This window comes from Chiloscyllium plagiosum, unplaced genomic scaffold, assembly GCF_037043375.1.
Source record: "Chiloscyllium plagiosum isolate Xiang-an unplaced genomic scaffold, Cpla_swu_hap1 HiC_scaffold_10, whole genome shotgun sequence".
Lineage (NCBI taxonomy): Eukaryota > Metazoa > Chordata > Chondrichthyes > Orectolobiformes > Hemiscylliidae > Chiloscyllium > Chiloscyllium plagiosum.
This window is the reverse complement of record NW_028270148.1, coordinates 102,508,936-102,533,972: the sequence shown is the minus strand read 5'-3', so window position 1 is coordinate 102,533,972 and position 25,037 is coordinate 102,508,936. Positions and strand designations below refer to the sequence as shown.

Genomic DNA, 25,037 nt, shown 5'->3' with positions numbered 1-25,037 from the left:
TTGCATTCTTTCATCTATTGCCAGCCATGCCTCTGCTGTCTAAGTCCAAAGCTTTGGAATTCCTTACTTAAACCTCTCCACATATTGGCATCACTAAAGTCCTCTTTACTATTTAACCAACTTTTGATCACCTGTTTTAATATTCGTTATGTTTCTGAGTTAAAAGATCCTGTAAATTTTACAGTTGCACAGAAGCCTAGTCCCAGAGCACATTGGCCCTTTAGATTTATTATTGTACATTTGTAACATAATTCACCTACCAAATTGCACAACTTGCTGAGTATCAAAATAACATTGTTTGGTTTATTTGCCCAAAACCATTTGCAATCAGATTTTTCAGGTGAAAAAATACTTCAGCATCCAATGTGGATTTCAAGGATTTTAAATATACAAATGCTTTATTATTTATTGTCCCCCTTGAAAATTTTCTTCCTGTCCCAAGTTATTTAGATAATTACAAATGTTCAAATTGTATTGCCTTACTTTCAAACATGAATTTGTAGTTCTTGCTGAAACTGTCAGTGAACTAGCATTTCTCAAGTTTTTCTCCCCATCACGCCTCCACTTACCATCATCTGTACATTGTGTTGCCCAGGCTTGCTGCTGTTTGACTGAGCCTCCAATTGCTAAATTAAATGCTGAAGTGTGCTGTAGATAGTCCCACTGAAACAGAAAAAAACATCATTTCTCTTTCACAGGACAAAATGTCCTCATGCCAAAGGACATGCTCCACATTGAATTTTTATTGAACTATTAAACTCCTATGAACTAAAAGCAGCTGTGTAGATGTATTTGAATCCTGCAGTTATATGTTTTGGCGGTTAATTTTGATGATTTAGTTTCAGAATTTGTAAATTTTTAATTTATTTTAAATTACTTTTTCAGTTACTCATATTAACCCTCCTGAAGGTGGATTTTAGCAGCATCAACAATACACAGGAGCAAGTAAGGTGAATGGGCAGCTTTGTGGCGTTGGTGTATATCTAACAAGTTTGAAAAAAGCAATTGAGGTGTTTGTGATTTTTTTTTAACATGCTGTTCATCCCACATGAATACTTTTTCATTAGCCTATTAGATATTCGCTCACAACAGTTCAACATTATTTGAGTTGAAGGTTATTTTAGCTTGATATCTGATATTTGGAGACTTATTTTCAGTTATTATTTATGACAAAATGTTAGATCAATTTCAAAACAAATCAAGTGATTGTTTTATAAAGGTGGTACTTTTTTTTAAAAGCATATTAATTAAGTAGTCAAGTTTTGGATACAAATCCTGAGAAATTGAATATTTTTCGGTACCAACTCTCTAAAGTCAAGCATTCCCAATTGAGGAAATTTACATTGGAATGTTGAATAAATGTTCTGCATTTTTACATCATTATCTTATGTGTGACTGCTATTGTACCAAGATCATATTTGCTATTTACAATATCAACTATGTATTGGCTTGGAGCAGGGTTGTTTTTTGGCATGGGCTCAATTCCACTTCAGAACTGAATTAGCATTAGAACATAGAACATAGAACAATACAGCACAGAACAGGCCCTTCGGCCCACGATGTGCCGAACATTTGTCCTAGCTTAAGCACCCATCCATGTACCTATTCAATTGCCGCTTAAAGGTCACCAAAGATTCTGACTCTACCACGCCCAGAGGCAGCGCATTCCATGCCCCCACCACTCTCTGGGTAAAGAACCCACCCCTGACATTTCCCCTATACCTTCCACCCTTCACCTTAAATCTATGTCCCTTTGTAACACTCTGTTGCACCCGGGGAAAAAGTGTCTGACTGTCTACTCTATCTATTCCTCTGATCATCTTATAAACCTCTATCAAGTCACCCCTCATTCTTCACCGTTCCAACGAGAAAAGGCCTAGCACTCTCAACCTATCCTCGTACGACCTATTCTCCATTCCAGGCAACATCCTGGTAAATCTTCTCTGCACCCTCTCCACAGCTTCCACATCTTTCCTAAAGTGAGGCGACCAGAACTGCACACAGTACTCCAAATGTGGCCGAACCAAAGTCCTGTACAGTTGCAACATCACTTCACGACTCTTGAATTCAATCCCTCTGCTAATGAACGCTAATACACCATAGGCCTTCTTACAATCACTATCCATCTGAGTGGAAACTTTCAAAGATCTATGAACATAGACCCCAAGATCCCTCTGTTCCTCCCCCGCACTAAGAACCCTACCGTTAACCCTGTATTCTGCATTCTTATTTGTCTTTCCAAAATGGACAACCTCACACTTGGAAGGGTTGAACTCCATCTGCCACTCCTCAGCCCAGCTCTGCATCATATCTAAGTCCCTTTGCAGCCGACAACAGCCCTCCTCACTATCCACAACTCCACCAATCTTCGTATCTGCAAATTTACTGACCCACCCTTCGACTCCCTCATCCAAGTCATTAATAAAAATTACAGACATTATTTAATATCAGCAGACAAAAAGTAAAATTATCGTATCAGTCTGCCTGAATTTAAGCCTGGGACTCATCTGTGAACAGCCAGTGCTAATTCACTACACCATTGGTCTAGTAGTTTATAAAATTGTTTTTGCTTTACTGAAGGAATATACAGCCTTATGTTATTTCTGAAATTTGCTAAGTTGTCATTCAAAAATGGAATCTGTAGTGGAATTTGGTTGCATCAAGAGTAAGTTCAAATATTTGTTGAAACCTGAATCTTTTGGAAAGTAAATAAACAGGTTATTCTGACTTCATTTATGTCACTTTGATTAAATTATCACTGTTTCTTCAAAGAGATCATAATACATCTTAAGCCATTTGCTTTTGCCTCATTTATAAACAGAACAACGACTTTCTTCTTCGGTGAATAGTTTTCCTGACTATATTGCCTTTTTGTAATCCCATTTGATTAGTCTAGCTGTCACTGAAGTATACACCTCAGTATCCATACCAAACTTGTGGTTTTGGAATAAAGAACCAGTAGCAATTTTACGTATCAAAAGATCATGAGTTCAGAGTGTGCACAATAAATCATACTACATTATGCATGTACTTTTTGGAGCATTTTGTGAAGGAATTGAACATCCACAAGTAATCTTTCATTTTTAGCTGAACTATTATTTAGTCTCTGTTTCTTTGGAGCTTCTTTTACTTGGTGCAACATAATATTTTTCGCCAATACTCAGCTACTTAGCCTCCCAAATTCCTAATTTGAATGCTTTCCCTCAAAAAATTAAGATTCTCAAAGCAAATTAATCTCTTTCAAGAGTGTTCAATTACTTTTTTCATTAAATTGTTACATAATTCTCTAACGGTTCCTTAACCTATTCTCCAGTCTACAAATGTTAGAATCTCTTGATAATATAATTTATCCTGGAAACATTGGCTGACAGTATTTTGCAAACAAACTTTCTTCGTCTCACTCACTCACTCACACTCACTCACTCACTCACTCACACACACACACACACACACACACACCGCTCTTGCTCTCGTGCGCGCTCTCTCTCTCTCATATTCTGTGACTTGGAGCATATGTATCCTTTTGATGTTTAAAGGCACAACCCACAAGATGCACAAAACTCTGGTTTTGCCTTAGACAAGTGCTGAGGTTAAGGGATGGTCTGAAAGGATGACTGCAATATCGTGCCACTTTATGTCCTTAGCAACCAGAACATAGATATTTGCTCCGATATTTTTGAAATTATAATAACAGTGAAGCCACCAGCATTTATCAATGTTGTTTTGTAAAACAGACATAAATTTCTAGCAATAAAGTAAAATGTAGATATTGCTGTTAATGATTCTCACTTCTCCAAAGTGTGCACTGTAGAGGATTTCGTTTTGTGAAATTTCTCTAGTTTTTGAAGCACAATTTCACTGATTAATGAGGTGTAACTGGATTGTTCACAACACGCATTCATAATGCCTTTCAAAGTGAATTTGTGAAATGTCAAAATTCTTCATTCTTTTTTAAAATTCCACATTCTTTTAAATGTTATAGTTTCTATCTAAAATGCCAGTTGTAAATCTGTCTTTATTTCTATATCTGTAAAATCATAAAAAATGAAAGGTTAACCTGCTTCTTGTTTTCCTGGTTTGCTGTCTGTGAGAATTCTACAGTGTTATTGACTGCTTGGTCTGGTTGATGGTATCATTGTTTCTGCACAGCAGGAATCCCTGCCGAGTTGATGCCAGAGTGAAATTAATTTTAGCCAAAATGAATTTCACACCACAGAGCTTACCAGATCTTTACAGGCAGCTTTAATCGATGTCAGTGCTGAACATCATCACTTGGCTGTCAATTTTGATTATGACAGCCCAATCATCTGAAATTTGCAGCTTATTTTGTTCTGTATGTAAATCAGATAATGAAAAATTGCCATAATCTTTCAAACATGTGAATGTTGTTAGTTCTTATCAGCCCTGGTTTTTTAACCACACCCTCATCCACTTTATTGTGATGAATGAGTAGCCGTCTGAAAAGTCACATTCCAACTCCACTAAAACTGTTGATGGCTAATCCCATGTATCCTGATGACCAGTACTTTGGACAGCAAAGTAATTTTAGTTCACGGTAATTAACTGTTCACTTTCGATGCTGGCAAGTTTTGTCAGAGAAAAATGTTACAATCGCTCCTTGAACACCTAACGTACTGTAAAAAGACTAAAGATGCCAACTCCTCAAAAAGTATTAGTTTTGTACAATTGTACAATCATGTTAATTATTAATTATACAAAGTGTGAGATGAAAATTTAAGTTATGAGCACACACGAAGATCCTGCAAGTGGAAAAGACCAGTTAAGTGAGCATGGATATGGCTGATAGAATATCATATGGGGAAGTGTGAAATCATCTATTTTGTGGGAAAAATAAAAAACTGGATTTATTTTCCAAATAAAGAATCTAGAACTAGGGCTTATAATCTCAGGATAAGGGATGACCATTTATGGAAAGTTTCTTCATGTAGAGGTATGACTTTCAAATTCTCTCCCCCAAATGGCTACAGTTAATTAGTGAGTAGTTTTACAATTGACTTTGATGGATTTTGGGGCACTTCGCGAATAGAGCAAAATGTGGATTGGATGAGAAAGTGGAGTTGGTGTAAGAGTTCAGTTATGATTTTATTGAATGGCAGAGCAAGCTCAAAGGGCTATGTGGCTACTCCGGCTCCCATTTCATATGTTCATGAGCACTGAAGTTGAAAACCAGTAGTTACTACTTGTTATTTATTGAGGAAACCAAGGGATGTAAATTTGTGGCTGACGGGAATGCATAAAAATGACACCTCTCGAAAAGTAAATTTAGTTTTGCATTGTGGTGCCTCCAAGTTCATAAACAGAAAATCTCATGAGCATGCTTCACAAAGTTTCTTGAATGCCTTTTTAACTGTTGGCCATGATATTGCAAGTGGAATTTAATGATGCTATCACCCACTGGGGTAGTATGCTGTAAATCAAGCCCCACTATTCCTGGAATGGTACCAGACTTTAAAGATTTTTAAGGGGCACACAATTCCCCAATTTTCTTGACTTTCAGACCGAGATTGACAGAAGCATAGTTCAGGTTTCTGTACTAAATAAGAATTGCTAATTATTGTAAGTAATTATGTTATACCTTCAAGTAAACAGATGTAAACTGTTGGCATCTGACACAATTAACTACAACTCTAATCCCATTATAAACTCTCCCTTAGAAAGGGAAAACAGACTCATTGGCAGAGGTAGAGAAAAACTGGAAAGTCAGTTTCATAGTTTTTGCTTCCCGATTCCAACGTTGAAATGATCCTCCTTCAGCTAACCAAGCCCTTTGTGTTCTGTGATCTTCCACTTGTTCGTAAATAGTACGTATCCCGAAAAATGTCTCTGATCTATAAATTCAAAAGTCTTGATAACAGCTACAGGAAAGGTAACTGGTTTACTTCAAAATTAAACTGAGTTACTTTTACTGCAGAGAACAGGCAGCTTCTGCTGGCAGAACAACAGAATGCTCCTCTGTGTCTTTTCCTTTTTGAGTTTGTGTTTTTGTCACTTGTTTCCAGTTCCAACCTATTCAGTTAGCTGAGAACCAATAAGCTTCACTTGTAAATAACTCCTCAGCTCCTAATCATCTGCAACTTTGCAGGAATTTATAGCCACAAAACAGAGTTCATGATAAATATAAAATTCCTTGCCATGAAATTCATCATCCTTCCTCTTTCCTTAGAGTTCATAATTTTTAAAGTCTTACAAATAATAAATCAGAATTCTTACAATAGCTTTTGATGCAATTACCCCTCTGACATCGACCACACTTTGAAGAGTTAACAGAAGTTCACATTCACATGGAAAGTCCTAAAGTTGTGATCTGTTATTGCATTAAAGACACTAACCCAGAGCCAGCAAGCATTGAAATCTGGTGAGAAATTTTATTTTTCCTCTCCTGCGTTGCTGTTGAAAATCCCATAAAACATTGCACCTTGTTCAATCAGGTGCAACTGGATTTTTTTTTTAGATTAGATTAGATTCCCTACAGTGCGGAAACAGGCCCTTCAGCTCAACCAGTCCACACAGATTCTCCAAAGAGGAACCCACCCAGACCCATTTCCCTCTGACTAACATACCTAACACTATGGGCAATTTAGCATGGCCAATTCACCTGACCTGCACATCTTTGGACTGTGGGAGGAAACTGAAGCACCCGGAGGAAGCCCACGCAGACCTAGGCAGAATATGCAAACTCCACACAGGCAGTCACCCAAGGCTGGAATCAAACCTGGGATCCTGGTGCTGTGGATCCTGGTGCTGTGAGGCAGCAGTGATAACCACTGAGTCACCGTGCCGCCAAGTAATTTGATTAATAACTATTTCTAAACATAGGATTGGATCCTAAACACACACTTTTGTTGTGGAATGGTGGTAAATATAACCAATAACATGAATGACTAGATTTTTAAAAAGTATGTTACTTAAAGATTTTTTTCCATATTTCAGCATGATCTTTATGCCTTGCATATGCACCATTCTTTGCTTTACAGAAATTTTTAAGAAGTAATCTTATTTTAGCCCTATTTATTTCCTGATGTCCGTAAAAATTCTTTAATGTTTGCAATTAGTTGCAAGGTAGAAGGTGAATACCTTTGCTTCACCATCTATTAAGTCCAGGCCAAAGCTTCCTGTAGCTTTTTTTTGTGATTTATGTATATGGTATTACTTACATACTATTTGTCACTTGATCAGTGCTTTATTCATTTTTTTTCTAAAGTCATGCTCCATTCTTTCAGCGGAACACAACATAAAGGAATGCATTTCAGTAGTTATTTCATTATAAAACAAACTGTGTGTGTCCCAAATCATCATTTCCCAAAATCTCAACGTCATGGAACTCCTTGTCTTGATGTCTTGCTTGCCAGGCTTTTAAACTTCAAGTTTATCGTCACTTAAAACACTATTCCTAATCTAACTGACATTTTCTACTGCTACGTATAACCTTGGTTGCCCGCTTTATAAAAAGGCCAAACTTTTTGAATTAAAACATTTTTAAAACGTACTTTTCTTGAGGTGATTCCCTGTGGAAGGCTAGGCATGTTCAGAGCCATTGATTGACATTGAAGAATATTCTCACAACTAATGTTGCTTTGTAAATGCATGTTTCCCAATAAACATGAATTTAAATGTCAGGAAAATATATAAATAGTACTTTTTCTTTTCAAAAAATAAATTATCTTGAGGAAATGTACTTTTTTTTATAATTCCGTATAATATATCTAGATGATTTTTGAATCTTGTACTAGGAATGTGATGTGGAATTAAGTGAGAAAAGAATAATGCGTTCAAAAAGATAGTCCAAACTGATCCTCACCCTTAAAATTTCTCCTTCGAATCCTCCCACTTCCTCCAGACCAAAGGGGTAGCCATGGGCACATGTATGGGCCCCAGTTATGCCTGTCTCTTTGTTGGCGACGTAGAACAGTCGATCTTCCGTAATTACACCGGCACCACTCCCCACCTCTTCCTCCGCTACATTGATGACTGCATTGGCACCACCTCGTGCTCCCGCGAGGAGGTTGAGCAATTCATCAACTTTACCAACATATTCCACCCTGACCTTAAGTTTACCTGGACCATCTCTGACACCTCCCTCCCCTTCCTGGACCTCTCCATCTCCATTAATGACGACCAACTTGACACTGACATTTTTTACAAACCCACCAACTCCCACAGCTACCTGGATTACATCTCTTCCCACCCTATCTCCTGCAAAAATGCCATCTTGTATTCCCAATTCCTCCGCCGTATCTGCTCCCAGGAGGACCAGATCCACCACAGAACACACCAGATGACCTCCTCCTTTAGAGATCGCAATTTCCCTTCCCACGTGGTTAAAAATGCCCTCCAACGCACCTCGTCCACATCCCGCACCTCCGCCCTCTACCCCACCCCTCCAACCGTAACAAGGACAGAACACCCCTGGTGCTCACCTTCCACCCTACCAACCTTCGCATAAACCAAATCATCCGCCAACATTTCCGCCACCTCCAAAAAGACCCCACCACCAGGGATATATTTCCCTCCCCACCCCTTTCCGCCTTCCGCAAAGACCGTTCCCTCCGTGACTACCCGATCAGGTCCACGCCCCCCTACAACCCACCCTCCCATCCTGGCACCTTCCCCTGCCACCGGAGGAACTGCAAAACCTGCACCCACAGCTCCTCCCTCACCTCCATCTAAGGCCCTAAAGGAGCCTTCCACATCCATCAAAGTTTTACCTGCACATCCACCAATATCATTTATTGTATCTGTTGCTCCCAATGCGGTCTCCTCTACATTGGGGAGACTGGACGCCTCCTTGCAGAGCGCTTTAGGGAACATCTCCGGGACACCCGCACCAATCAACCACACTGCCTTGTGGCCCAACATTTCAACTCCCCCCTCCCACTCTGCCGAGGACATGGAGGTCCTGGTCCTCCTTCACCGCTGCTCCCTCACCACCAGACGCCTGGAGGAAGAACGCTTCATCTTCCACCTCGGAACACTTCAACCCCAGGGCATCAATGTGGACTTCAACTGTTTCCTCATTTCCCCTTGCCCCACCTCACTCTCGTTCCAAACTTCCAGCTCAGCACTGTCCCCATGACTTGTCCTACCTGCCTATCTTCTTTTCTACTTATCCACTCCACCCTCCCCCCCCCCCCCCGCCCCAACCTATCACCTTCATCCCCTCCCCCACTCACCTATTGTACTCTATGCTACTTTCTCCACCCCCACCCTCCTCTAGCTTATCTATCCATGCTTCAGGCTCTCTGCCTTTATTCCTGAAGAAGTGCTTTTGCCCGAAACGTCGATTTTACTGTTCCTCGGATGCTCCCTGAACTGCTGTGCTCTTCCAGCACCACTAATCCAGAATATTATTGAATACCTGTTGAACAAAGATTTAGAAAGGAAATTGGATTATTTTACTATACATGAACACAATGCCATATGCTCTTGAACATACTCTCCCACTGCAATGCTGTTAACACTTCATTAGGGCTTGTGAGCTGATGAAATTAATTAGATGTTTACAGCATTCTAATGACTTGGAGGGCTACATTCCATGCAGGATATGGGCATCTGTGGTATGCCTATTAATGCTTTCACAGGAGCATGATTTATTCTATACATCAATTCTTTGTTTTTGGTTAGCAGCCACCTCATTGAGGGCATACAATGCATTGTTGCAGGAAATATTGGCATTGTAATGTAAAATAAACAGGCAGTAAAATTGGAAGTTAGTCATTGAAAATTATATAATATAGGAGTGGACGAGTTTGTATAAGCAAAAAAACTCCTTACCTGATAGTTGTGCATTCTCCACTATTTTCATATCTCAATAATTTTGGTAAAATAAGTTTAATTTGAGCAAAAGGTAAAATTTTTATTATAATATACTGATCGCATTTTAGTCAGCTGAACAGAGGAGAATTATGACATGGCTGATATTCCATGTATGAAGTGTGTGCAGTGTATAAAATGATGCAACATAGAATAAATTGATTGTGTCTCTCACATAATTAACTAATATCTCTCATTAGTATTAGAATCAAATATGTGGTGTAATTTTATATTACTCCTAATGTGTGTAAAAAATATTTAGTTCTATCTCACTACCTTTCAACAGCAAAGTGTGGATTCTTGCATTAATTGTTGGTCAGTTCCATTTTACAAAGTGGAATTTTTTTAAGAAAGAGTACTACACCATCAGTTAACATTTTATAGATAGCTAGTGACCTTGATTATCCGGCATCTGATTATCCGAATTTCGGAATATTCGGACAAATCGCAAGGTCCCGATGCTTGGCTGAACTGTGTTATCTGGCATTTGATTATTTGGACGTTCGATTATCTGATTCAAATACACCCTGCCCGAGGCTTTCGGATAATCAAGGTTCCTCTTGCACTGTGCGCCTTTTACCAATGTCAATTAATCTGTGCAGAATAGCATTCTGTCCCTGCTAAACATTTAATTTGTTTGTTACAAAATTATAAGGGTATTTTTGGTAAGAATTTTTATTTTGGCTTGCATACTTTTGCATTATGTTAATTTTAATCAAATCGTTTCTTCTGTTGTTTGTTCTTCAGTAGCTGATTTAGTTAATAGTAGTTGTATAGTGTGTTATTTGTAAAGTAGTCCAGTTTAAGTTGCAGCTTTTGATGTAACCCAGGCAAAGGCAATTGGTCGCTAAAGTTGTGCCAACCATTTACCAGAAATGAATATTATGGCCAAGTATACATAATGACTTAACATTCTCAATTCATGTTCACAAGCCAAATGTTTGATATATATGAATGTTTAATACGTGAATACTTACTTCAAGATATTGTTAGGCTTATTCTGACATTGGTAGGATTACAAATTTAAAAACCACGTAGCTTGTGTCTTTGTGTATTAGTTTTTTTTCTTTAGCTTTATATGATCTTGTTCAAAAGGTGCAGTTGAGTAACATTATACATTTCTTGCATGATAAAAGGAGCTAAGACTCTGGAGAAAGCACGTTCTGATGGCCAGTTGGTAAGAATTACTGCTGGGTATTGTCTGAAGAATATGGAGGATTGCAATATTGTATTGTATCATGTATTCGGCTATATATCGTATTATACTGGGTGAGAAATGAGTTTTTTGCACATTTCCATTGCATAATTGAGTGTACTAAAACATGCAATTCACAGATCTGGCTCAGTGGAATTTCTTTAAACATAATTAGGAAAAGTAGGAGGAGAGAAATCATACTTTGGTGAGAAACTTGATCCAGTGTCAAAGTAACACAGAATAGTTGTGAATAAATTCATTGCTTGTTATTATAGCCCACAGAGGTATTATTGTCACCTCAGTATAAACTGTTTCTTGTGGCAATAATGTGTATATTAAAACACAGTTTTCTAGACAGTGTTTCATCTGAGGATTATATATATCAACAAAATCCAGATTTGTTCCATTATTATTGAGATTCGAGTTTATCTGGGAACAATGTTGATGGTCGTAAGAAGTAGTTGCCATGTTACTTCCTGAGTAGTTAGTGGTATAAAACAGCTCTGCATTCTTAAATCCTTTGACAAGCACAAAAGATAACAGGAAAACTGCATCATGCATTTTTTTTGTCATGTTCTACATCAAATCAAGTTAATTTTGTGTAGTCTAATTAAATATCTATGTTTAATAATTCCATAAGGCTTTCCTTGAACGATACTTAAGTCGTTGCAACAATGCAGCACATCACATAGGCCAATGAAACACCAAACTGAATGGTTGTATACAGATATTATTACTATTTATGAAGTTTGCACCACAACTACAGTATACTGAAGTTGCCAGTATTTAATCACTGTGTATAATTGGGTGAAGAAATTCAGTATTTTTTGACTAAGTGTGAAGTGTATTCATAGGTCAAAGTATGCAAGCTATAACAACATGACAAACAATCATAAGGAGGAATGGGTAAAAACCGAGCAATTGTCATTGACACATTAATTTCAGTATCCACACAGTGGCTGGGATTTTATTGTGCCAGTGTTGTCTCACCAGTTTGATCAAGGAACCAGCAGGGAATATCCATTTGTTCTGTAGGGAAGTCTGACCAAGCAGTCAGTTGTTCACAGTCAGTCCTTTCCTGGGTCTGAGGTCTTTGGTAGCAAAGGTCCTGTCACAGAAGAGCAGCTTACCAGTGCCACCCTGTCAGCAAAAGTGGTGGCTGCTGGCAGCACTGTGTCCAGAATTGCAAATGAACCCCAAGCCACTGGCAAGTGAATATGAGATGGAGGTCGCAGAAGAGTGGGTTGAGGGACATGTCTAAGGTGAGGGCAGGAATTTGGTCTTCAGTAATAACTCCACTGTTAAAGCTAGACCCCACATAGTGCCCATTCCAATCCCTCACTCCCAAGAGGCTGTTGCAGGCCCATCAGGTTTTGTCTGGCAGGCTTACCAAGGGCACTAGAAATGTGCACGACCTGAGTCGCTCCTAAATTGTCAGGGACTTGGGGACAATAGGTGTCAGTTGGTCCATTAATGAGACAGATTTGACAACCTGTCACTGGGCAGCAGTCTTGCTTCAGTACCTTCAGGGCTCCAATGCAACTGGGGGGAGTCTGTCTGACAGGAGAGTAGGAGAAACTGAGACAGGAGACAGGGCCTGTACCACAAGTAAGTCATCTAGTTGTCATGTTGCTTGCTGCAATGGACTGCTAAAATCCAGCCTGGCATAACCAAGCAATTTTTTAATTCATAAGATGCCCTTTAAAAATGGACTTTTAGAATACGAATCAATAGAAGTGGTGTTATAATGCTTGCTTACACTTTAAAAAGTGCTGCTAATTTTTGTTGCTATCCAAATTTTTCAGAAGGTTAGGGAGAGGAGTAGATAGTAGTAAGTTAGTGCAAGCAGAATAAGTGCCTGTGATATAAATGGGATAAACATCGAATTAATTGAAAAAATTCTTCTTTTAAAGGACACATACCTTATAATAGTACTACTATAAAAGATTTGGGTTGTTAACAGAATTTTATCCATCTAATGTACAATTCTATTTAATTACTAATATTAAAAATATTTTAACATAGTTAAGCTTCATCCACTTAGCCTTAACTTGAATAAATAATTTGCATTTTTACTGGTATTTTGCCATTGTGTGTAGTTCACTTCTGTCTATCTGCAAAATGTGAAGATTGGCCATCTCGTGTTTCAGAGGATCAGAAAGGACTGCAGTTGAAGTCTCGAGTGGTAAAGGCACAAGATCAAATTTTATGGCCAACAAATGAGATTTTTGAAATTACATTTAAAGCTTGTTATTATTGAGGCAAAAATCCTTATGTTGGAAAATCCCTGAAAAAATTAACTTTGAATTCAGTTTTTAAGAGGTACTTTCATCATTGTTTATTTCCAACTAATCAGTTTTGGTACTTTGGTTGGTATTGGAAATATTGACCTCTTCCCTTACCAAAAAAATCCTGACTTCTTTCTTATCCAGTACAAAATCCTAACAGACCAAAAGGGAAAAAGAAAATGAGGAACATTCTAACCATTTGTACACAAGCTGCTGACTTCTCAAAGTTGGCCAGAAATCCCCGAGAATTCAGGCTTAGAAATTAGATCATGATGATACATGTCAACCTCAGATATTTGATGACAATGGGATAGTTAATTTCATTTTGAGGGCAAAAAAATTTGAGATAATAATTAAAAGGAGCATTTTTATACCTTATTTATGAAGAATGTTATTTTCACAGTGGTTAACTAAAGAAAGAAATAATTTAGGCACCAAGACCCTTTGTCGTATACCTTTGTCATTCTGACTGAAGCCAACTAATTCCATGCAGACTAGAGGTCAAAGCTGTAATTGTTCGCATCTCCAAGGCTTAGTATAAATCTTGTTGTTGTATAACATGAAAGCCTTGCTGAGTCCCAAATAAAATTTAAATCAATATCACATATCACAAGCAGCAGGTGGCAATCGGTCTCAGACTTTTTAAAATACTTATCCACATGTGAAGCAGTAATAATAAGAACAGTCCTTTCTAAACAAGGTCTGCAGACTTAAGGCAATTTAATAAGAATTAATAAGCAAGATCTAAATAGAGAGGATTGAATTTCTTCAGTTTCAGGAATTGGAATGACCACATCATGCTATTGGGTTATTTATGCACCTATGCTGATTCATCGGGAACATTGTACACGAGCGTTTTAGCTATTTTTGGTGGCATTGTTATAATTCATTTGTTCTAGCTGATAGCAGTGCCGAGAATGGGAGCGACTATCCAGCTAGCAGTTGTGATTAGTTTGCATCCAATTAGTAAATAGGTTGCAGGGCAAGTGAAGCCAATTTTCAGTAGTGAATTAGTATAAAGGTGGCAGTTATAAACAACCTTTTCTTTTAATCTAGCTGAATAAGTAATATTGTGATGCAGTAGCATTAAGCCTTTATCACTGCCATGAAAATCTTGCATTCATTTCAGGATAATACCTAGCATGACAATTATGCAATGATGTACAGTGCTGGTGAAATGATTTTGAAACTGTTTTCAGAGATTTGGTTATTTAAGTGATCTTCCTGAAATGTCTGTCCCAATCTTCTTTTTTCAGTAATCTTTTGTTGACCTAATTCACTTCTGTTTAGCCCTTATTTACGTTTGTGGGCTCTTATTATTTATGCTGAAATAATTGCAAAATGTAGACCTGTACGAAGATTTGATTAAAATGAATTTTATACTGTATTCTGTATTTTGGCAACAACTTAGAAATGAAAATGCACTTAAGGTGTGGCCTGATGCAATTTCAAGCGGTACGAATGTGCGCGCATAACTGAAGGAGTTCACATTAGTTTCAAATTTAGTACATATTAAATTTCTAAAGTAAATTCTCTCTGTCACATATCTCCTCTTCCAGTCTCTATTGTGACGCTTAAGCCATGGCTCTTTACAATGTTCTCTGTTGCTTCCTCCAATATTCACCTCCTCCTCCTCTCTTCCTGATTCAATCTTGCTGTCTTTTCTTGATTCTTTCCCTTCCCCTCATCTAGATCTGGTTGTCCCAGCTGCTAATCTACTTGACTTGAGCATTTTGATTCCCCTTGTGCAATGCAATGGTACATCAACTAGTAAATTGAAAATGGTATATGGTTGCAGTATTCTAATGGTGTTGCACCTGTAGGTTAAACTGTTACAGTAACGTTATGTGACTCATATTAAGTCAAATGGCACCCTACCTTGTGTGACCATCAATCAAGTAATCCTAATGATTCCTAATTATGTTCACGGGCAGTCTCTGCAGCAAAGCATGCCTTGGACATATTAATATAAATGAGTGAAAATAAGTTCACTTTCTTTCCCATGAAAGAGCAACAAAAATGTAAAAAGAGAGTAAAATCAGGCACCCAAACTCTCTTACAGCCTGCAAAGCAAGACTGCCGTGTATGCAAGAAAAATTTCTGATTCAGTATGTGGATGTACCTACTAGAGAAGTTGCAAAACCTACTCTTGGGAAATGAGGCCAAGTAAGTGACTGAGGTGTCAGCTTGGGGAGCACTTTGGGGCCAGCAACCATAATTCCAGTTTTAAAATAGTGATGGAAAAGGATAGACCAGATCTAAAAGTTGAAGTTCTGATTTGGACAAAGGCTAATTTTGATGCTATTAGGCAAGAACCTTCACATGCTTATTGGGGACAGATGTTCGCAGGTAAATGGGAAGCCTTCATAAATGAGATAACCAGAATCCAGAGACAGTATATTCCTGTTTGGGTGAAAGGAAAGGTTGGTAGGGAATGTTGGATGACTAAAGAAATTGAGGGTTTGGTTAAGAAAAAGAAAGAAGCATATGTTAGGTACAGACAAGATAGATCAACTCAATCCTTAGAAGAGTATAAAGGCAGTAGGAGTATACTTAAGAGGGAAATCAGGAGGACAAAAAGGGGTCATGAGATAGCTTTGGCCAATAAATTTAAGGAGAATCCAAAGGGTTTTTACAAATACATTAAGGACAAAAGGGTAACTCGGGAGAGAATAGGGCCCCTCAAAGATCAGCAAGGCGGCCTTTGTGCAGAACCGCAGGAGATGAGGGAGATACTAATCAAGTATTTTGCATTAGTGTTTACTGTGGAAAAGGACGTGGAAGAAATAGAATATGGGGAAATAGATGGTGACATCTTGAAAAATGTCCATATTATAGAGGAGGAAGTGCTGGATGGCTTGAACCACAAAAGTGGATAAATCCCCAGGACCTCATCAGGTGTACTGTAGGACTCTGGGAAGCTAGGGAAGTGATTGCTGGGCCCCTTACTGAGATATTTGTATTATTGATAGTCACAGGTCAGGTGCCTGAAGACTGGAGGTTGGCTAACGTGGTGCCACTATTTAAGGGTGGTAAGGACAAGCCAGGGAGCTATAGACCAGTGAGCCTGAAGATGACGGTGGGCAAGTTGTTGGAGGGAATCCTGAGGGACAGGATGTACATGTATTTGGAAAGGCAAGGACTGATTAGGGATAGTCAACCTGGCTTTGTGCGTGGGAAATCATGTCTCACAAGCTTGATTGAGTTTTTAGAAGAAGTAACAAAGAGGATTGATGAGGGCAAAGCTGTGCATGTGATCCATATGGACTTCAGTAAGATGTTCGACAAGGTTTCCCATGGGAGACTGGTTAGCAAGGTTAGATATCACAGAATACAGGGAGAACTAGCCATTTGGATACAGAACTGGCTCAAAGGGTGGTGGTGGTGGAGGGTTGTTTTTCAGACTGGAGGCCTGTGACCAGTGGAGGGCCACAAGGATCGGTGCTGGGTCCACTACTTTTTGTCATTTACATAAATGATTTGGATGTGAGAATAAGGGGTATAGTTAGTAAGTTTCCAGATGACACCAAAATTGGAGGTGTAGTGGTCAGTGAAGAAGGTTACCTCAGATGACAACGGGATTTTGATCAGATGGGCCAACGGGCTGAGAAGTGGCAGATTGAGTTTAATTTAGATAAATACGCGGTGCTGCATTTTGAGAAAGCAATTCTTAGCAGGACTTATGCACTTAATGGTCAGGTCCTAGGGAGTGTCGCTGAACAAAAAGATCTTGGAGTGCAGGTTCATAGCTCCTTGAAAGTGGAGTTGTAGGTAGATAGGATAGTGAAGGTGGTGTTTGGTATGCTTTCTTTTATTGGTCAGAGTATTGAGTACAGGAGTTGGGAGGTCATGTTGCGGCTGTACAGGACATTGGTTAGGCCACTGTTGGAATATTGTGTGCAGTTCTGGTCTCCTTCCTATCGGAGGGATGTTGTGAAACTTGAAAGGGTTCAGAAAAGATTTACAAGGATGTTGCCAGGGTTGGAGGATTTGAGCTATAGGGAGTGGTTGAATAGGCTAGGGTTGTTTTTCCTGGAGCATCAGAGGCTAAGGGATGACCTTATAAAATCATGAGGCGCATGGATCGGACGAACAGACAAAGTCCCTTCCCTGGGGTCGGGGAGTTCAGAACAAGGGAGCATAGGTTTAGGGTGAGAGGGGAAAGAGACCTCCAGGGCAACTATTCCACGCAAAGGGTGGTACGTGTACGAAATGAGCTGACAGAGGAAGTGGAGGCTAGTACGACTGCAACATTTAAAAGGCATCTGGATGGGTATACGAATAGGAAGGGTTTGGAGGTATATAGGCCGGGTGCTGTCAGGTGTGACTAGTTGCGGTTGGGATATGTGGTCAGCATGGACGAGTTGGACGGAAGCGTCCTTTTCTGTGGTGTACATCTCTATGACTCTGTGACTCTATTTGAGGAGTGTGTAATGTTTTGAATTTTGCAATCAACTATACCATCCGAATAGAAAGCACAAAAGGAAATAAAAGTATCCAAACTATTGTACGTTTGTGGAAATGTTTTGAAAAAGGTAAAAGACATGCATTTAAGAAATACCTTTAATGTCGTCAGATCATTCTGAGTTGACACTTTTGAAGTGTAGTCCATGTTGTAGAAAATACAGCAATGTGACAAGTTGATCAAAAGTCCCATTACTAGTCCAGTTGTTCATATACTCCATACAAATGCTCTAACTCTCTCTCTCTCATTTTATATTTTATTTATTACTGTTTTATATATATCCATCCCACCCCCACTTCCATCACATAAACATTGAGGTGATGTCACTCCACAGAGCTTTCCACTGCATTACTCTATCATCAAACAGTGCGCATGTAATCCTCACAATAAGCACAAACCATTTGAGCAAAAATCCAATGAGATCCACATCACCCAACATTGGGCATGTCACCATTAAGTCAAATTAGGATGATGATTGTCATTGTATTTGGCCTAGGAGAAAGTGGACTGCAGATGCTGGAGATCAGAGTTGAGAGTGTGGTGTTGGAAAAGCACAACAGGTCAGGCAGCATCTGAGCAGCAGGAGAATCAATGTTTCGGGCATAAGCCTTTCATTATTCCTGACCCATTGTGATTTACAGCATTTTTTGTTTTCAGGAGAGATTCTCGCAGCTGCAGTAATTTGGTCCTAGATCTCACCTGAAAATGTCTTCCCATCTCCCAATTGGGTGTCACTTAGCAGTTGAGCTTAGTTCTCTGTTATCCTCATTCTTTCTTTTGCCATCCTTTCTTGTCCTTTTCAAGTCCACCTTCCCTACCATTTTACCCATGAAACATTACTGTTTATTATATCATTTTTTTCATGTTCTTAAAATAACAGCCTAAACAGATGAGAGCATACTAATCTGCATGCATGCAACAACAATTTCAGTCATGGGATCAGAAAATATAAAGAACTGTAATAACAGCTGCTAATCTTTAAAAAGTTAGTCATGAGCACAAATCCTTTTACTTGACACCATGGATTCTTTTTAAAGCGTACATGCTTAGTGTGGAACTAAGATCTTAAATTTTCTGTTGCTGAATCCATCACATCATCTGCCATAAGGCTGTGCTCTTGTTTCCAGGTTTTTGGGGTCAAGATCATTACATTTTCTTGCCCAGCTTTCTGGCTTCTACTGGAGTTTCCACCAAGTGGTGGTGCCAACTAATATTTCTGATACCCAACCAGCTCTTGCTTTAACAAGGTTTTATAAAGTTCTGTTGCCCATGCAATCAATTTCACCATGATGAGCAAGTCTTTCTCAACCTTTGAAATGCAAATTACCTGTCAACCATCCAAAATGCAAACACCCAAAACAATATTGGATTTCAGGGGTTTCTGGGCATCTTTATTCCCTGCATCATATTGTACAAATGCCATGAGATATGTTGAATGATATATATTTCATATTTATGTACTGTTATGGTATATTTATATAGGCTAGCCGATTTTGTGTCTCCATTGGGAAATCCCGAAAGTAGGAAGGGAGAGCAGAGATCTGGTACTGTGGCTTTCAAGTAACCTCCTTTCTAAGACGATTCAAGTTAGGCCTGGGAGCCAACTCTAATTGAGCAGAAACCAAATGAAACTATATTGTCAAGTTTCTGTTTTTCATGGGTGGTCTGAATCTCTGACAATTTTAGGTTTTGAGTCTGCAGGCTCTAGCAGAGCTATAACTGTGACAAGTGTAGACCATTCCACAAACTAACAAGCTACAACTTACAATAAATACCACTTGTTAGATTTCTTTTATTTTTGACAGAAAGGCTAGCCTTTCACAGAACTTGTCAAGACCTCCTGTTTGTTAGCCTGCCGCCTCCATTCCTGTATTAATAACATTATATCAGGGCGGCACGGTAGCACAGTGGTTAGCACTGCTACCTCACAGCACCAGAGACCCGGGTTCAATTCCCGCCTCAGGAGACTGACTGTGTGGAGTTTGCACATTCTCCCCGTGTTTGCGTGGGTTTCCTCCGGGTGCTCCGGTTTCCTCCCACAGTCCAAAGATGTGCAGGTCAGGTGAATTGGCCATGCTAAATTGTCCGTAGTGTTAGGTAAGGGGTAAATGTAGGGGTATGGGTGGTATGCACTTCGGCAGGTCGGTGTAGACTTGTTGGGCCGAAAGGCCTGTTTCCACACTGTAAAGTAATCTAATATCTGCCTTAAAAACAAACAAGAAAAAAACATTGAGTTAGGGCAATGAGAGTAACTATCTGTGGTGTTCAAGATAAGCCAGGTAAAGTGTGTGCTGTAAACTTTACTGAAGAAGTTTTCTTTCTTTTCCTTAATAAGCCCTTCACCCTCTGAAATGTACAGACATTAATGCAATTGAGGGAAAGCATGAGAGCAAAAGATTTTTCCATAATCTAGCTACAAGGAAAATACTTCATAGTTCAAAAATAATCATAAGAAATTGACCGTGCTTTCCCCAAGAATAAGCCTCTACAAGCTTCCTTCTGAATAGTTTTAGGAGAGGGAAGGGCCTTGTCAGCTTTGGGGATGCAGGTTTGTTTTACATTTTTTTAGTGAAAAGATGAATGACAAATTGCCGCAAATTCAGTATTGGTTCATCCAATGATCACAGGACTGAGAATCGTTTCCTGTCAGCTATAAGCTGTGCTGTCAATTGTCATCCAAGTAAATTGCAAGTGTCTGTACAGAATGGCATTGGTGCCCACTGTAGTTAGATGGGCAATTCAGCATTCAAAGGTTATGCTGACCTGCAAGTTGATTCATATGTCCAAGCCTGGTAAAAGTAGCTAACGCACAAAATGAGAATTGCATTTAAGAGGTTCTGTTCTACTTTTTGTTCTCTGTTTGGAATTTTTTGGTCTTGGAAACTGACATTTATCTTGTCACACTGTGACCACCTATTCAAATATGCATATTAGCAACACAGGTTAATTTGTTCCCAACGGAAGCACATCTCTAAAATATATGCCGATCATTAATTGGAACCCAGGGCTTAACTGGTCACACAGGATTTCTTTGGAGATCATAATTAATCAGATGCATAAACTCTGGTTGTTTCCAATTAAATCCATGTAAATAAAATACACATGGATGTTTCTAGTCACGCCAAATTTGTTTGAATTACATTCTGCAACTCTGTTGAAAATTGAAAAAAATGTGCCAATCAGCCATATATTGCAACAAGATTTCTTCATTGTTATCATCTCAATATTTCTACTGTTTGTTTATAGGTTAAAACCTCTTGGTGCATTTCAAATCACTGAGTATTCTACTCTTTTGGAATGTTATGGTTATTTAATGCTTTGAGAAGTATATTATCTTTCTCTTAGTTGGACATTTCGGGATTTTTTTAAAACAGTTACCTTTTCTCCCTCCAAATCTTTGCTGAAAGCTTCAATTTCTGTTAAGCAGGTTTGCAGGTGCTAGTTAACCTCATCCTGAAAAGGTTTTACGTTACTTCTGTCAAGCTGTTTTCTTTCTTGGTGATTTAACAGTGGGCCTCACAAACAGACTTTGCCCCTTACAATCCAGAATTTATATTTTACCAAAGCAAAAGTGTAGTCCCCAAGGATTAATTTATTTACGGTAATTGGTTGCCAAATTGAATGGATCCTTGCAGTATGTTGCCAAACATTCTTTGCAGTGACACATTAAACACAGACCAGAGTTGTAAAGAAACTACTGTGTTTACTTGTAATCATCTAATATTCATCTGAGCATTCATAAATGAAAAATGTCTACCATAGGTTTTTTTCATATGAGCTGTTTAGAAGTAGGATTATTTGTTTATTTATTAGAGGAAGAATTGGTCTTTGATCAGAAAAACTTGATATTTTCTAGCTTTAATTATTTTCAGTGTCACTGTATTGTATTACGTTGCAATATAACATCTCAAGCAGAGCGAAATGCAGGAATCCTTTGTTGGGTTATAGCAGTCTCAAGTCCTGAATAATTCTTTTCTCCTTCCAGCCCAATTATAGCAAGCCTATTGTCACCTCAACAGTGACAATTTAGTACAAATGAGGGACTGAACCTGGGTCCTTCTGGTCCATAATGAAAAATAATAATTTATTAGTCATATGCATTATTCAGAATTATCTGAAACAGAATAAATAATGTCACTGTGTTGGATTTAATTTAGTTACCTTGCAGGATAATTTCTTTTGGAGAGGCAAACATCAACAATTTCCATTGTTACAAAGGTTTAGCTGTCATTTGACACATGACTAAGCTAATCCATCTTTAATAGAAGACTCCATTTCAGGAAACATTGTTTCAGATAAATTTATTGCACTGTTTTATCTAGTTAGTTACATTGCAGACAATTTTTCTACGTAGTTGTATCCTATCTACGGAAATCGTGTCTGTTTTAGCTTCAGTCAATATTTAGTCAAGTAATCTCAATCGCAGTCATGTAGAATTTATGATAATAGAGGACCATATGGCTTTATTTACCTTTTGGGCTTTGTTGATTTGTTTTATTGTGTTGCACCAATTTTTAGAGAGTTCAATTTTTAATGAGACTGGAGCGAAACTGTTCCAAGTGCCTTCCTTAATTTTACTGGGTTTTTTTCTCTTTGCTGAGGTAATGTTTATAATGCGTTTCTCATTAAGTGGCCGGTTTTGCAAGGCTGTATGTTTACAGCCTTTTCTAATGTACTTACTTTCAAAGTGACTCATTCTTGGTGACATCAGTTGCTGTGGCAATGAACATGTGATGTGCATTTTTCGTTCTGTGTTAGCCTGTGAACTGCAACATAAGGATTTAATTGAATTGTAAAGGAATTTTCCCTCTGATATTTGGTCATTAATTTTGTAAAATTCACTTGGGTTATCTTAAAGAGATAGCTAATTTATATCAAATCTTTAACATTCTTCATGTGTAGAATTTCTGTTTCTAGGGCATCTTAAATGATGGTCATTCTATATAAATGTGAACATTAACTGGTTTGTTATTCCTTTTTATGCTTGTAGTAATCTGCCTATCTCTTTTCAGAAAGATAATTGCCTTTAATGCTAACGACCAATACTGGAGAACTTGTAAACTGAACCCCTATCTACAGAACATAAAAAATCTAGCCTTTTTTTGCAGTTTTATGTAAAATTCAAAGATATCACAAGGTTTAATAATATTAAGCAAGAACATTAATTTGAAATGATTTTGATCATCATCTGTCAGCTTCACTTAACATGAACATATATTTATTACAAATCAAAATGCTCAACTTAGGTAGTAATTTGCCATAACTTTGAATTGAAGTGTTAAAAAAGTTAATAAGCAGGAACCTTTGCACAGTACAAATAGTGTAGTAACCATTCAGGGTTAAAACATACAGTCAGTAAAATCCTAATACATGCAGTGAGCTATCATTATTCCTGCTGCCTCCTTCCAAACTTGATGCATGTTGTCACGGTCTGTATTACTGGCTGCCTGCTTGCCTTCATAAGTGAACTGGCTATTGTACTGGATCATTTGGGTCTACGTTAATTTGGAGGCCCTAGTCTTACTGTCTTTGCATACATTATTTAGTGAATGTCTCTGTTTTGTTAGCAGTTGTGTGCTGCGTTGTATGCTTACGTGTTAGTTATGCAGGCCCTTTCATTAAACAGCAGGGTGTTATTAGCTATCGCCTGAAAGGGCTTTATATTGTTTTTGCCTTGTTTAAACTGAGCCCAGAAGCTGACTACAGACTATTGGCCAAGCAATGAATTGGCGACTGATGACAGGCCCATAGAGGGCCTGAGGCTCAGGTGGCTCCCGGCCTCAACTTTAGCTCAGCTCTTTCAACAATTTGTCACGCCCAAGCCTGCTCCTGCTGCGCCAGCACGTGCCAGCTTAGTGTCAAAGCGCCTGTTCGCCAGACGGACACACCAGCCCAACAGCCTGCTGTTGACGAGGCCAGTGGCTTGCTGTGGCAATATGGAATAGGGAGGCCTAGCAACAGCCTGTATGTATTTCAGGAAAAGACGACTTCTAATGACTTGTGAATGGCATCAGTTGGTCCCTGAAGAATTGACAGAGAATGTGTGCCTTTGCTCTTAGCAAATTAAGCGGGCTATTCATTAACTAGGGTCATCAGAATTTAAGTCAAAGAGAAAGGCCAGCAGTAAATAAACTCTGGTCCGTATTTCAATTCTAGCATTAAATAGTGGGCACACGAGTTTAAATTTAGAGAATGATATAAATCGTACTATATGCTGACCAACCATGAACAGCAATTTAAATAATTTGGAGAGATAACTTCCTTTTTTGTTTGCTCATGTTTAAATATTTTTCATAACTTTCCATTTTATGTCTGTAAAATTCTGGAATGCGCATATCCTAAATTTTATAAGTATCTTCCTTTCTCACCACTAACCCAACCTTCTTCTCACTATCTCCAAGCCAAACCAAGTGTACGTGCAGAGATGTTGTTTTTGTATATTATTTCACACTAAAGCTGCAGTAAATAGTTTTAAAATATCAGTTAACCCAATTTCTCCATTTGTAGACTTTTTTTAATATGTTCTTTTATGTGTTCCAATTTTGACTTGAGCGCTTCCAAGTTGCTACATCAGCTTGACTTTCCGAGGGAGAATTAAAGACAACATCCAGCTTTACAAGGGGCCAGGATTCTGTATGTGATTTATAACTGTAATTTTTACTGCTTCAGTAGAGGAGGAAACTTTACACAAAGAAGAAAATAAAAGCTCTCCACAATGTATCATGAAAAGCAGCTACAAGCAGGGGTCCTATTAGGGCAGCTGGCAGGTTGTTGAACCCTGTCACACTTATAAGTTATTGGTGACTGTTTTTTGATTACTGTGCCAGTTCTATGTTTTATCCCGGTCATAGGAAAGCAATTTAGTAGTGTTTTACTGCAGATAATGTAATCAGATTTTTGACAGAGTATATTTCTTGTACGGTGTTTTATTTTGCTGCTGGAACTCCTGTTCTTAAATAATAATTTGTGGCAGGCCTGGCATGTGCTGATTATTAACTGTGACACGGCTGAAATTGAATACAGTGGTGCAGTACAGTGACATCTTCCAAAGTGTTTATGTTGAAGCATTCTTAAATGGTTTTGATTGATCCAAAGTTTTACAACAAGTTGCAGGGAGAGCTATGTTCAAAATGTAATGGCTGGTCCATTCAGAAGATTTCTACACCTGGGACTGCTCTGATTGCAAGTTGACCACATGTAATAGGAGAAAAATAATAGCGAAGCTTTGACTTATGTTTTCTATTTCCCTGTTTTTTTT

The 25,037-nt window shown here is 38.5% G+C and overlaps 1 protein-coding gene across 5 annotated transcripts in view; it reads left to right on the top strand.

The window, feature by feature from the left end:
- The window catches only part of ralgapa2 (Ral GTPase activating protein catalytic subunit alpha 2), a 562,522-nt gene that overhangs the window by 427,650 nt on the left and 109,835 nt on the right, over positions 1 to 25,037 (top strand). The window lies entirely within an intron of this gene.